The following is a 14,258-nucleotide window of genomic DNA, read 5'->3' as shown; positions in this document are numbered from 1 at the left end:
TCAGCCCGCCGCTGCAGCGCGCGCAAAACCGATAATGAGTGTCTTTGATGAAAAGACCTAAGGGAATCAGGCCATTTTTGAAATTCCACCCCGCTCACCGTAGAGGGAAATGTGATAGAACAGGAATTACACTGCATTTAAGCTGTATTAACAGCAGTAAAGGGGTGGGGAGGAGGAGAGGGTTGGGGGGGGGGGTGTCTGTAAAGACAATCATTTGGAAGTATAAATACAACTTGCCTTTGAATGGACAGACCTGTAACACGGGCCGAACAAAGGGCTTAGGGGAGCACGATGCACAATGCGCAATGGGGCTGGCCGCCCTCGTGCGCGATGACTCGGAGACGGGCGGCGCGGAGCTCACGCGCCCGCGTAGGCCGAGGCCCTCCGCGGGCTCTCCGACGCGTCTCAGAAACGCACCACCGCGGGGACCAGCACAGCCAGCGTCCAGCCCAGTTCCACCCACCGCAGCCTCTGCCACCCTCAGCGGCTCCGTGGGGCTGTCCCCAGGCAGCGTCCCTTCCCCCGCCCTGATGGAGCGATGATTAAGGAATGCGGACAGCCCCCGTTTCCTGTGGGTGGGTGACGACAGTGGACCTGTGTGCCCTCGCCCCACTCCCCTTCATTAGGCTACGTCACACGTGAGCCACACGGCTGACTCCCTCATTACGAGCGCCGCAAGCTGTACTCCCCCGCCGGCCCACACACGCCAAGTTAAGCAGCAGTGAGTCCCACCTAGGGACTGGGCCCGGGACTCTGACTCAGGGTCTGCTATTGTGCCCTTCCTCTACCCCACCACCCTCTATCCTTCTTAGTCTTTTTACTGTACAAGAGTTGAAGTTCTGTAGGGAGGGCACACACACAGACACACACAGGCACACAGAAGCAGCAGTCAGCCACCTCCCTCCACAAGCAGAGGCACAACAGGGAATGGAGTGGGGGGGGGGGTGTAAAAATTCTGGGGCATCTCAGATCTACCACCTCGCGAACCCACCAGGCCCCCATCATTAACAGTTCTCGTTTAACCCCTGACAACCCCAACCAACCCCCCCACCCCCCCACCAATGCCCCTCCCCCTCCTCCTCCTCTGTCCTCCATGCCTGAGGACACACCGCTATCTACCCCGAGAGTTCACGCCTACTCTTCCACTCTTACCACGACGCAAACAAGGCGCAAACCAGTGTGACGTAGCCACCAGCAGTGCGGCTGCGAGACTCATAAACACGCTGGTGAGACCCACCATTACAGCTTCCCGCAGGACTCAGCCAGAGGCCAGGCCGAACTCAGGCCCCTGCTGTTTAGCTGCTACTCCATCTGCACTGTAGTCATTTCCTGCTGGAAATTACAGCACAGTACTATGAGAGAACAAATAAGACACGTTCTAGACCTGACCACTTCAGCTCTGAAGGGGCTCCTCCTACACTTCTTTCTTTCCATAAATGCTCTCCCCCCCTCAACAACCTATGACTGAGAGTCTTTGATCAGGTAATTGCTAGTATTTTCCCATTGCTGACAAACTTATAATGTCAACATTGTGCACCTGCATGCTATCTTTTTAAATAATGTAATAGACACATACACTGGTGTGGGTGCACATTCTCCTCTCTGGCTTTGCTACACGTCAAAACATGTACATGTTTAAAAGGCAGCGGTTTGGAGAGAACTTTGTACGTTAGTAAACCTTTATTTACTAATCATAATACACACCACTGAATTCACTGAATTCACTCAATTCAATCAAAACATGAAAACAGTAAACATGAAGCATTTTAAAATTACATAACATTACATTATAACTCCTACCCAGAACAATCTGGTGACAGGATAATTAACTGTTTCACTTAAGATGGCTTGATGTCTTGACTGAATCTACCGTCATTTTATTACATTAACACAGTGCCAAATTATTCTGGGTTATTTTTCCCCATGAGAGTGCTTGGTGGCTTTGTTTGAATCTGAGGGCAACTCTCATGCAGTACGGTGTTGCGTTAATAATGGAGGTTTCTTGTACAGGTCTGTCACATTCAATATGACTTGATGGTTTTGATTAAATCCACCAGGCACAGTTGCCACACTTTAATCTGTGCAAGTTACATTTAAGGTTAAGGCTTTTGCAGAGTGCCAGGGCGATCGAGTGTGATATTCAGAGCTCATCCTCCTTTTCCTTCCCTCCTTTCCTCCCTCCAACTATCCATCCATCTCACCCATTCCCCTCCCTTGCTGTGGAATGCCAAGCATGCAGCTTCCTCTCCAAGAGGAACAACATCAAATATCAGACCCCCCTCCCCAGTGAACACTCTCTCACACTACCCCACACCCCCCTGCTGTCTGACCCCACCCCCCACCCCCCATCTCCACAATGCCCCCAGCCTGAACCCCCACTCCACCCTGCCCTGTACCACCAGACCGAACCCCCACCCGCTACAGTCCGAATCCCTACTCTAAAAACGCCTGCAGTCTGAACCCCTTCCCACACAGGCCCCAGAGATTCCCTAGCCATACAGTAATGCATGTCACAGGAATACTGAATTTAAAGTAGTGTCATCCATTGGGGTGTGCCTTCATTCTGCAATCTCCTCTGCAGTGGGCAGACAGCATGAGGTGGTGCTCTGGTGCACTTGCTTCTCCGCATGTTCCTGCAGCTGTCTGAGCGGCCTGCAGAGTGCGGGTGAGCTGCTGAAGGCGTTTCGGCCTTCGTCACCGCCGATGAGGACGTACACCGAGCAATGGATTAAAGCATATTCTCATCTCGCATGCAGCAGGGCCACGCCCATCCTGACTGCCTCAAACCACGGCAAGACGGATGGAGAAAAGCAGAAGGAGGGCACCCCAGAGACAGGAAAGTGCAAACGCAGCTCCATTTACAAGACAAATAGTCTGGCTTTGTTTAGACGCTGGAGCAGGAAAAAAAAAAAAAAAAAAAGAAAAAAGAAAGAAAGAGACGGCTCCCAGGCGGAAGAGAGGAGACGGAGCTCACAGGCGCTCTTCTCTTCACAGAGACACGTGGGCCCCGGGACGGCGGCAGGCTCCGGTTACAGCAGCCCTGTGCCCCCCAGGTGTCGAGAATTCATATCATTCCTCAGCCACGCACAAATCACAGGCACACCGATGCATATGTGCCCCCACACACAGGTACAACCCTACACACACACATGCAGGTATGCTCACATTAGCTCACCACACACACACACACACACACAGGTATGCTCACATAAGCACACCACACACACACACACACACACACACACACGCACACAGGTATGCTCACATAAGCACACCACACACACACACACACACACACACACACACGCTCGCTCGCACGCACGCACGCACACGCGCACACACACACACACAAAACTAACCACAGGCACAGGTATGCACACACACACACAACTCTGCCCGGATCCCAGTGTCCCTTCTTCCTCCTGTGACTCTGCAGATCTCTAGAATTCCTCAGCCCCTCCACTCCTGCCCCCACCCACTCTAGCTACACAGTAGAACTGCTGACTGACTCGATGATATTCTTTTCAATTTGGTTTGGCTTCAAGAAAAAAAAAAAAAAAATACTAACAACCACCATACCAACAGATGACAAGCTGTAACCTTAGTCCGAAACTGTCTGCCGATCAAACTGAGGGAGAAACAATGAACTGTCATGTACAGTGGTTTTGGCTCCGTTTTGCGCATTGTGTTGCTAGGGCACTCCAACGGAATCCGAGCTGGGGAGCGTGTCAGAGCACAGAGCGGAGGTCCGACTGGGGCCGACCGCGACCAAACAGCGCTGAACGGGGCCAGCTGGAGCCGGCTGCCAGGAGTGTGGTGTGTAAATCTTGGAGCATTAATGAAGCGTTATGGAGGTCAGAACTCACCAGGGGCACGTGTGCCTTTCACATTGACACCGTATACCAACAATGGAGGCAATGCAGAGGCACAAGCAGAACTCAACACAGAGCAGGAGAAGGGAGAGGGGAAAAAAAACAGAGACAAAGAGAGAGACAGGCACAGAGAGGGAGAGAGAGACAGAGAACAGGAAGGTTCCACAGTGTCACGGTCACATCATAGTGATGCAGGGCTCGTCGTCGTCCTCCTCCTCCTGACTCACTGCCACAGGCACAGGGAGAAAAAAAACAGAGCAAAACCACTGATCCCAGCACAGGAAGCTGAGGCCTAAAAGGCCCTGCTGACTATTGATTTGCCTGCGTTTGGAGGGAGCATTTGGAGGCCTTGGCAGCTTTCACATCCTCCATGAGAGAATCATTAACCAGGGTGCTGCTGGGAAACCGTGGGTAGGGCAGGCAGAAACACTCCACCTCCTGCAACACCGGGAAAGCCAGGAATTACAGCCCATACCTCTAGCTGTCAGAGCGCTGTACCAACTGAACAGAAGGAGCCCTGTCTGCGGGGTCTAAAACAGAGGTTTTATTTCACTGTTGCCAGCAGCAGAAGTATTTTTATTCAAGTAAATTGTGAAGTAGGGCTGGACGATATGGACCAAAAATCATATCTCAGTACTTTTAGGCTGAATGGCGATACACGATATATATATATCGCGGTATTTTCTAGGAAGTGGGCTAAATGCTCAGTTGTAAGTCAAAGACACCTGTGAAGAGTCATGTGAAGCGTATAATGTGCTTGGTATGTGACGTTCTCTAGAGAGGTGGGGGTAAGTGTACTGTTCTAGAACATATTGACGTGTGCACAGTATAATTTAATTGGCTGCCTTAGGAAAACTTATGTTTTAAAGCGGGAGTTAGGCTATGGCGGGTGATAGCAAAAGCACATACGTGAATTTTATTCACTGTGTTGTTGTACAACATACTGATGTGCATAATTTAATTGGCTTAATAGAATCATTGTATTCAGAACATGAAGGGCAAAAAAAATGGGAGGTAATTAAATTGGTGGAGAGCATACACAATGCAATGTCTATGCCATTACATCACAGTTGACTGGTTGACTTCACAATCTAGCTGAATCGCTTGCTACAATAGCTAGCTAGCTGGCTTGCTGGCTACAATAGCTTGCTAGCTAACTAGCTTGCCAGCCGGCTACGTCACCACACCACAACTACACTTGCTACAAACATGATAGCCAAACATGCTTGCTGTTTCGCGACCACGCCCCCAGAGCGAAAAGTCGTAGGGCGAAATTCGCAAGGTGTTTCGCTGTGTGGAAGCCCAGCGCGAGAGAGGACAGATGCAAACACTGACACGGCCTTACGGAAGAAACGGGTTATGTAACGCAACATCAAACTACGTTGATATAAACGGTATTGTCTCATCCTGCATCTCATTTGAAAATATATCGATATACCTTAAAAAGTCGGTATACCGCCCAGCCCTATTGTGAAGGCACGCTTGACCTGAGGCTGAGGAATTTAGCTTAAGCGAGAGACAGAGAGGACACAGGACTGTGAAGTTCTGTTTGAGTGAAAGTCGGACAACACAGAACTGAAGCCACTGGAAACAGACAGAGGACAGAGGACTGCAGCTGCAGAACTCTGTTTGAGTGAGAGACAGAAGAGCCAGAACCGAGGCTGCTGGGAAGAGAGACAATACTGCAGCTGTGGAGTTCTGTTTGAGTGAGGTGGATACAGTTCTGGCTCCAAGTGAGCTCACCCCACTCCCTCCCCGCCACCGTCCAGGACCTGACATAAGCGCATGAGTCAAAAGAGCAGGAAAAACAAAAAAACACGTCTCTACACACTGCGAGCACACACCACTGTCCAAGTGCCGCCCTACGCCATAAACAAGTCATTTACATACTAAAGTGGTACCAAAAAAAATGTTGGTAAAAGTGTTAAAGAGCCCAAACAATAGCTGCAAATAGACCTCTGGGCAGCATTACCGCGGCGACGGCTGCGTCACCACTGCCCCACGTAAACAAAGAGAGCACTGTCTGTCTGTCGGTGTTTTCAGGCTGCTTCTGTCCTTCTGTCCCACACCCCCACCCCATCTCCACCCTCACCACACAAACACACACACACAGGAAAAGAGAAGTTTGTAATCACCATCAGTTAGCTGAGAGGCCGTAAAGAGGAAGCAGAGAAAGAGAAGAGCTTTGAGCGAGTAACCCCTGGTGTCCAGATATAGCTCCGGGTGCCTGCGCGTCCCGCCCACTCATATTCTCTGCCCTGCGTGCAGAGGCCACACTATATATAGTGCCGATTGTTGGAGTGACCTTTAGGATCCAGGGCCACTCGTTTCTGCCGCACAATGGAACCCGCGGGGGACAGCGCGGGCGTTAATCAGTTACCTTCTCCCGCCTGACAGAACAAAGGTCCTGCTTTCCGCCGGGCCAGGCGGGGCTCCTTCAGGCCTCCCTGCAGGCCTGCGGCGCGGGGAGTAAAGTCCCCCTGAGACGCCCTGGAGAAGTCGTGAGGCCGCCCGCGCACCGCACACGCCCACTCACAGCCTGGAGATGCGGGAGACTGCAGGAGGAAGAGCACCCGGCGGGTCTCAGTACAGCACCCCCAGGTCCGTGCAGCAAGACCCCCCGCCTCAGAACGGTCCCTCTGCCCGGCTCTGCCTCACAAAGCGCACTCCCTCACGTCTCTGACTGAAAAAAAAAACAAATTTGTTCCGTTTGCAGGAAGAGGAAATAAATTAAGAAAACAAACCCGTCGGAACAACAACCGCCTTACGCAAGAGAGACGATCCTTTTCGGTGCATTCTGTTCTGGGGTCTTTGTTTATCTCCTCGCCCATTATGAGAGTAGCCTTGGGACTGGTTCGCTAAACTGCTAGGTTGCGCCGCACAAAGGCCGCGGTCATGCATTAATAAAGAGCGTCTCTCATTCAGGCACTCTCAGCTAGAAGCGGTGACAGCGGACCTGGGAACAGGAACTGGCATCGGCTGGCCACTCCTTGCGGATCTCTACACAGACACCACTGCTGTGAGCGGTGTCAGTGCTGGCCCTCCTCTGACAACTCCTCTAACCCTGATCTGCTGCTGTTACAGGGAGACCATGCACCTCCAGGCAGGAGGAATGTTCTCCTCATGCAGGGACAGTCAGCTCTGACTGGGGTCACGGAAGAGCATGTCATCTGCCTGGGGGGGGACACTACAGGGGTCTGATCCAACAGGGAAACAGGTGTGTGTGACCTTGCAGGTGTCTGTTGCAGTGTATCGGTGCCCACACCCCCTCCATCACAACACCTGTGCTGCCAGCTGCTTATTCATGATTATTGTGGCATCACAGCCCCGCTTCTCATACGGGTCACCATAACAGCAGCTGCATGAGGTGGCATGTAGCGTGCTGACGAGCAGCCATTAGACCCAACGAGAACACTAATCACAAAAGAGGCGGGCCAAGCCTCTGCTGTGGCATGAGCATGGGGTATACTTCCTGCTGGCTGCATATTAACTGCCAGAGAGATACACAGCTCAATCCTTACTGACATACTTTGAGCACTCCCAAATACAAGCAACGAGCTCAAGGTGAAACTGTGTGGAATGCAGATTTTGGGAGGTGTGGGGACTATAGGGGGCTGGGAGATAGGCTGGGGGGGCTGAGAGATCAGAGTAGGCTGCTCCCATGTGGTCGCAAAGAGCTCTCTCCCAAATATCCAATAGCCTGTCACGATTAGCCTCGCAGCTGAGCTGCCCTCCATTATCGATGACGTGCTCTAGCCTGCACTTCTGCCTTTGAAGCTGCCATGCAACAGCGGCAGAGTGGGAGAGAGAGACCGATGCACGTGGAGATACATGCTCAAACCTCACGATCAGGAAGCGCACTGCAGGGTGGGGGGGGGGGGGGGGGGGTGCCGCAGGCAATGTAACCATAGTGAGGTGGTGAGAGTCACTCTTCTCAGGTAACACAAAGCAGTCGCACCTCGGGGCTACAGCAGGGAGAACAGACTCCTCTCTTTTCCGTCCCCCTCTCTTTCTCTCGCGCGCTCTCTCTCTCTGGATTCCCTGACTGGCCCCAGCTTGTTTCGGCGTACTCAGAAGAATTCCACTGCCTGCTCCCTGCAAAGCTGTGTCACGTCCGCACCTCTTCACTTCCTGTTCCTGGAGTGAGCCTGCGTCTGCCCCTCTGTCCGCGTGCCCGCCCCGACTGTGACGCATGCCGAAACGCTGCAATGCCACAACGCTGGCCCGTTTGTTTGACAGTTAAAACTTCTGCCTTTTCCTGAAGAGGATGTTACACAAGTGGACAGCACTGTTGATCAATGTGTGCATGTGTGTGTGCGTGTGTGTGTGCGTGTGTGTGCATGCGTGTGCATGTGTGCGCTTTGAGAACGAGATTAAACACACTGAAACTGAAGTCATGGTGAAGCAATGGAGTGATAGCTCAAAGTAACTGCATTCTTATGGGTCTGGAGAATTTCTGCCCATTATAGCAGTTGAGTACAGCCTGTAATTGCTTCAAAGCCGAACTGTTTGGAGAGCTGCATATGGAGAGCCAGAGAAAAGAGGCTCCACAGAAAGACAAGTCACCTGGGTCTCCTCTTCAAGCTCCACTCCTCTTCGTGCTCTGAAATCTCTGTGGACACCTCACCATGTCGAAATGTGGCCCTCACAAGAGCAGCAACTGACACTTACTCGCTGTCCACCTCTCGAAACCATGCGCCGTGCCCACATTCGCATACAGAGCGCCGCTTTATTTGTGAGCCCATAATTCTGATGCAGAGTTCCCCGAATCAAAACAATTAACATATGAATCATCGCTCACACAAATCATAATTACGGAGGTGGAGGGATGAAAGCACGAGCGCTGCGCTGGTGAAGGTGGGGGCGTGGGTGGGTGCGAGAGCACTTGAATAGGTGAGCTCACTGGAGGGCCTTGGACAGCGAGATGGAGGCACAGCTGCACAGGGAGAGTGAGTCAAGAGAGCCTGCTGGATGCTGCAGTGAGGCATCGGAGCGGCTCTCTGCTGCCCTGCGCCACAGGCACGTTCATCCCTCTCTCCCTGCCTCGATCGCTCGCCCGCTCGGCAGGCACCGGCTCCACACCCTCCCACCCTGCGGCTCATCGGGGGCCAGCCTGGTGCTCCAGGGGGGAGCAGGTGCGGCGGAGGCGGAGGCGAGATGGGGTCGGACCACAGCTGGGCAGGAGGGATGGAGTGGGGGAGGGGAGACTGCCAAAGGATGGGGAGGTTTGACGCAGAGGTTTCAAACCCCCCCCCCCCAAACACACAAACACACACACATATGAAGTCCCTTTCAGACATGCACTGAAAGCCGGAACTTATCTAACCATTACCCGGAGGAGCTGTATGCGACAACGCAAATGTCCGAATCAGTCGGACTGGACATGAGACGGACTTCACTCTGCCAGCTGCCTAGTACAAAGTCCGTCTAATGTTGGATTGAGTCCATGTGTGAATAGAGCAGGTCATGTTCCCGAGAGTCCACAGCGAGAGAGTGGGCGTGTTGATGACGTTTCTATCTTTCTATCATGCAACGGGCGTGGAACTGGAAGAATACAAACATCTGCTTCATACTCTTTTCTGCGTGCCTGTATATTGCTTTCCACTCTTTCGTTGACATTGCGGATACATCCAAATACATGTTCTTTTCAGTCCAATGAGCGTTAAAGAGATAGTTACCTATAGCTATACTGCCAAAACTTGTCTCTTGATGATGATTAATAAAGTTGGTTAGTAGTTTATTATCTGGTTAGTAGCTAGCTATCTGTAGCTAAGTAATAGTGATAGGTATAGTGAGATGGGTAAACTGGTTACCTAACATATACATACATAGCGAACAACAAAAACTTACCTTCCTGTTACAATAAATGTATAATTAATAATAAATTCTATGTACCGGTAGCATCATTTGGATGGCTGTGTGTGATATTTTTTTATAGGCTACCCAAAAGTACAATAACTGTTCGCCTTCTCATCCTCCGTGCCACATTATATGCCCGTACCGCCGAAAGGTAAGACATTGAAAAGAAAAAACCTGCAAATACTTCAACTCGCGAATACTTTTTGTAAACTCATCAATACTTTTCATTCGTGAGAATGCAAGTGGTATCTAACTGGAAAATACCACGAGGAAATCTGGACGTTTCTAAACTCGCAATGATTTCACGCGACAATGTAACATACTACAAATGTAATCATTAATGGTCGCATACTGGGTGCTACACTGAAAAACAGCATGCGGTACATAGTATATACTTGTGTAGTACGCAGTACACAGTATGCAATAGGCGGTTTCGAATACAGCCACTGCGATTTCTGCAGCGTACTTTTTGCGTCATGTCCTGCCTCCTGCACTCTCTACCCAGGCGCCGCCCCTCGCCTAAACCAAACCGGAGTATTTCCAGTAGGTGAGAATGCGTCTGACACGGACAATCTCCTGTTGTGTGCTACATGTGTGAAAGGGCAACTCCGGACAATGTGCGGACCTGATTCTCCGGACACTGTCCGAAGTTCATATGTGAAAACGGCTTGAGCGTGAGCAGCAAGGCTGGGGGAGACTGACTCACAATGACAGTGGAGTGGACAGGTGACCCTACAACAGGGAAGCTGCTGCAGCAGCCACAGAACACTGGCCCAAAAGACCCTGCTGTACTCACAGCTCCGGGCCGCGGGACAAACAACAGAACAAAACTGGGACTTGTTTTCCAGCCCCTCGTTCCGCAGCCCGAGCAGGCCTATTCAAGCCCTTTCAGCTGTAATTTTCTCACTGTCCATTTCATTTCTCATGAAGTGCAGCCCATTTAGAAAACAAAACAAGAAATGAATCTTTGGGAGGGAAGAAAAAAAAAAAAAAAACGTTGACCAAGTGTCTGGAGACTGACGTCAAAGAGATTAATCTATGCAGTGAGTGCAGTTGTGGTTCTGGTGACACAAAACAACAGCTTCTCACTTGAGACACAGTACTGCTGGGAGTGGGGAGAGGGGCACTGCAGATTTCAGAAAAAAAAAACTAATTCTTAGACAGCCATCCTCCCCTGGGAGCTGGATTTGGCACATATGCACAAACAAGGATTTGCTGGTTAGATAGTGAGAACACACACACCTGTTCTGAATTTCTACTGTTTTATTTGTTCAACCTAATACTGTGTAAAATGAGCAATTAAATCCGACCATCCTAATACGCTGTACTGCATTTGAAACGGTCCGCAGAGAGCATCGGGCATGTCTCACTGTCCCACTGCTGTTGCCTGGGCTTCTAAGCCCTCTACACAATCACAACCCATCAATACGATGTCACCACAGGACAGACAAAATAGCTGTCAATAAACAAGCTCTGGGAATCCACTGTCTGTCAACTCTTGTCCCGCCAGACACCCTGCCTGCCATTTCAATCCAAGAGGCACATTCATGGTTTGTACGATAATGAGTTGCAACTGTCTCCCCATCCCAGAGGCACACATTCCACAGGGAGTGTGTTTGTGTGTGTGTGTATACATGTGTGAGTGGGGGTTATGTGCTTTAGGAGACCATAAATATACACTTCCTCACCAACACGCAAAAGCCTTCACATGACGGGAGAAGGCTACACTCTGGCCCCAGTGACCTCACCCCAGACCCCAAACACTGAGTTATCTCTCGCCTCGCCCCCCCAAGGCAACCCTCTGTGCCCTGTCTTCTGACCGGTGACATCACGCGGGCTATTTCAGTGCATCCGCAGACCGCTCTGCAGTCGCGCTCATATTCTGTCACATGCTCCTGGGTCGCGGCCAGGCACCGATTCACAAAACTGACGATTCTTTACATCTGCACTGTGCCCGCGCTCGCCAGCAGCTGCAATGTTCACAGGCTTCCACAGGCAAACGCACAGCGGGAGGCGAAAAAGACGTGAGACAGACATTCGGAGGGGCAGGTACAACAGCTGTCAACGAAGTCATCTCAACAAAGGGGATGGCGAAGAGTCTGCTTTGGAACAAAACTGAACCCAGTTAGGGGAGACAGCAAGCACCTCCACACATACTACGGACGCATGCACGCACGCGCACGGCCGCGCACAGGCGCACACCTCGGGCGGCGTTGTTCAGAGCTAGACTCCTGCGCTGTTACGGTAAACACGCAAATATAAGCCTCACAACTCCTGCCCTGTTCGCGTTTGCGCCTATAAACGGATTGGTCTCACCAGAGATTGCTGTATGTCTCTTTTTTGCTTTAATTCTTGTGTTCAAGTCTACTCATTGAGTGACCTGGCCTCTGCGAAGAACAAGCCGGGGGAGGGGGAGGAGCATCGCTATCTCAGGACATGATTAAACTTGTAAAAGAGAGCCTGACTGTGGAAAGAAAAAGTGAAATGGCACCAGCTGTAGTAACTGCATGTGCGCAGTTCGCCGCCAGAAAATGCATTTGTCCAGAGCTTAAAATCACCTACAGACAACCATAACCTGAGACACATTACGAATCACCAACAGATCAACGAACTCTGGGCACCGCAGCAACTGAAAATTCACAAAATCAAGAACTATGTACGTGTGAGAGTGTGTTTCATAAACAAACATTTCTGACTGAACAAGACAAAGTGAACAAGTCCAGCTAGAGACCATTGATGGCTCTAAAAAGCAGCTAATGGTCTCAAAAGCCCCCGGAGATGGGCATCGCCGGACTGTGAGCACCTGTTAGCGCTCTGTTACATAGCCTACCAACTAATATCACCACTGCGTTCGCGTAGACCTTCACTCGGCAGTTCTCTTCTGTAAACTAATGCAAGTTTCACTTTATTGTTTGGGAAAGCAGCTAGCTTGTTACCCCCAATTTCAAGTTATGCGTATCGCCCTCTATATCGCTCTACCGTGTCTGCCTTTATCCAATGTGACGTCTGGGTTGAGTTTAAATATAAACCACACGGAGGGAAACGTCGATATATTCTGGCCTATTTTATCTGCAGTCCCCATAAAACTTAACAGAACGGTGAATTCCCCGAGTTACCCACTTTATTCCTTGTTTAACAGCATCAGCATTCGGGTGTAGTGGTAAGCAAAATCCACATCATCGCAGCATGCGTACCGAAATGCTAGATAAGCTTATGGTCAGTGATGAAAAAACCACGTCCTGCTGGACGGCCAGACACCATTAGCACTGTTGCTCGTATTAATGAACCAAATGTTTGCGACAAAAACATACAGGCAGTGTACGGCTACTTCAAAACAATGGCTTTAAACGTGACGAAAAACGAGCAAGAAGGAAAAGTAAAAGACCTTACGCAGAGGGATAAACTGAAGGCTACAATGCGAGAAAACATCACAAGTTGATGGAGCTAATACGTTTAAGACTTCCAGCACCCATCGCCCAACAGCTAGTGTTGCATTTTCCAAGTCCCGAGCCTCACAGCAGTGTTCAAACCGAAATGACGCGGTTAATTAAACAAATAAACTTAAAATAATCTCATTCCAGGGCCCTTTATCAATTCACGGACCTTTCAACTGACGAGGCATTTTCAGAGGCGACAACGGTTTCACAGAAGTGACAGTTCAATTCGGCAAAACGAGCAGAATAAACAAGTTCAGAAATGTATCAAAACAAGAAACAGTTGGCAGTACGGTGTATCCTAAATTACATTTAACCCATTTCAGTAGTTCCAAACGGACGGATACTTAAATATGTAAATTAGCCAAGTACGTACCTTTGTGTGTATGCTTTCAGCTGTGTCGGATTGTAATTGCATCGGTCATCTGTCTCAGAAAATCAAAAAGGTTTTATTTCTAAGACTCGAATCCACCAGGCAGATAGTTCATGAAGTTCCTTGGCCATGCGAGGAGGGGTACAGTCGGCCCGGCGTCTTCGGGGTCGTCTAACGCGACAGACAATACGGAGCAGGTGGGTTACAACGCCTATCTTCCTGTTTTTCACAAGGTGAAACACGCACAGCTCAACTGCAGCTTTTTTCTTTTTTCCTATCTCTGACTCTCTCGCTCTTCCCCTCCCTTTCTCATTCTCTCGCAGTGCGCAGCCGGCAGTTTCCCATATTCACACCCCCCAAATTCAGGATATCGCTGTGCTGTGATTTCACCCGGAAATACAAAGTTCTGAAACCTCCCGTGAACTGAAAGAGGAATGAAAGAAAACTAAAGGCGACGCAAAAGTGGCTAGTTACTGAGGAATGCCAAGTAAGCTCACTTTAGGATGGCTCGTTCAATTTAAGGTTTTATGCGGCGTTCGCACGTACCACTGTATGTTACGCGCTTTCTGTAGAAGTCGTTTTTTAGCATCATTATTCACTTTGTTAGTGATGCACATACATTCTCACGGCACAAAGTGCTGTCTATTGCGGTGGGAGCAAGTGCAGCACACGGTACTTTTGGCGTTATACGTTTGTTTAACGTGCATTTCAACTGTTATC

At 50.2% G+C, this 14,258-nt stretch overlaps 1 protein-coding gene across 1 annotated transcript in view; it reads right to left on the bottom strand.

The window, feature by feature from the left end:
* The window catches only part of pik3cb (phosphatidylinositol-4,5-bisphosphate 3-kinase, catalytic subunit beta), a 61,538-nt gene extending 47,650 nt beyond the window's left edge, over positions 1-13,888 (bottom strand). Inside the window, exon 1 of the mRNA XM_036536572.1 lies at positions 13,542-13,888. The gene's annotated coding sequence lies outside the window, so the exon portion shown is untranslated. The remainder of the gene's footprint in view (positions 1-13,541) is intronic.
* Between the last annotated feature and the right edge of the window lie 370 nt (positions 13,889-14,258).

Source organism: Megalops cyprinoides, chromosome 9 (assembly GCF_013368585.1).
Source record: "Megalops cyprinoides isolate fMegCyp1 chromosome 9, fMegCyp1.pri, whole genome shotgun sequence".
In the NCBI taxonomy this organism is placed as follows: Eukaryota; Metazoa; Chordata; class Actinopteri; order Elopiformes; family Megalopidae; genus Megalops; species Megalops cyprinoides.
The sequence above is the reverse complement of the archived record's forward strand: the minus strand, read 5'-3'. Positions and strand labels throughout refer to the sequence as shown.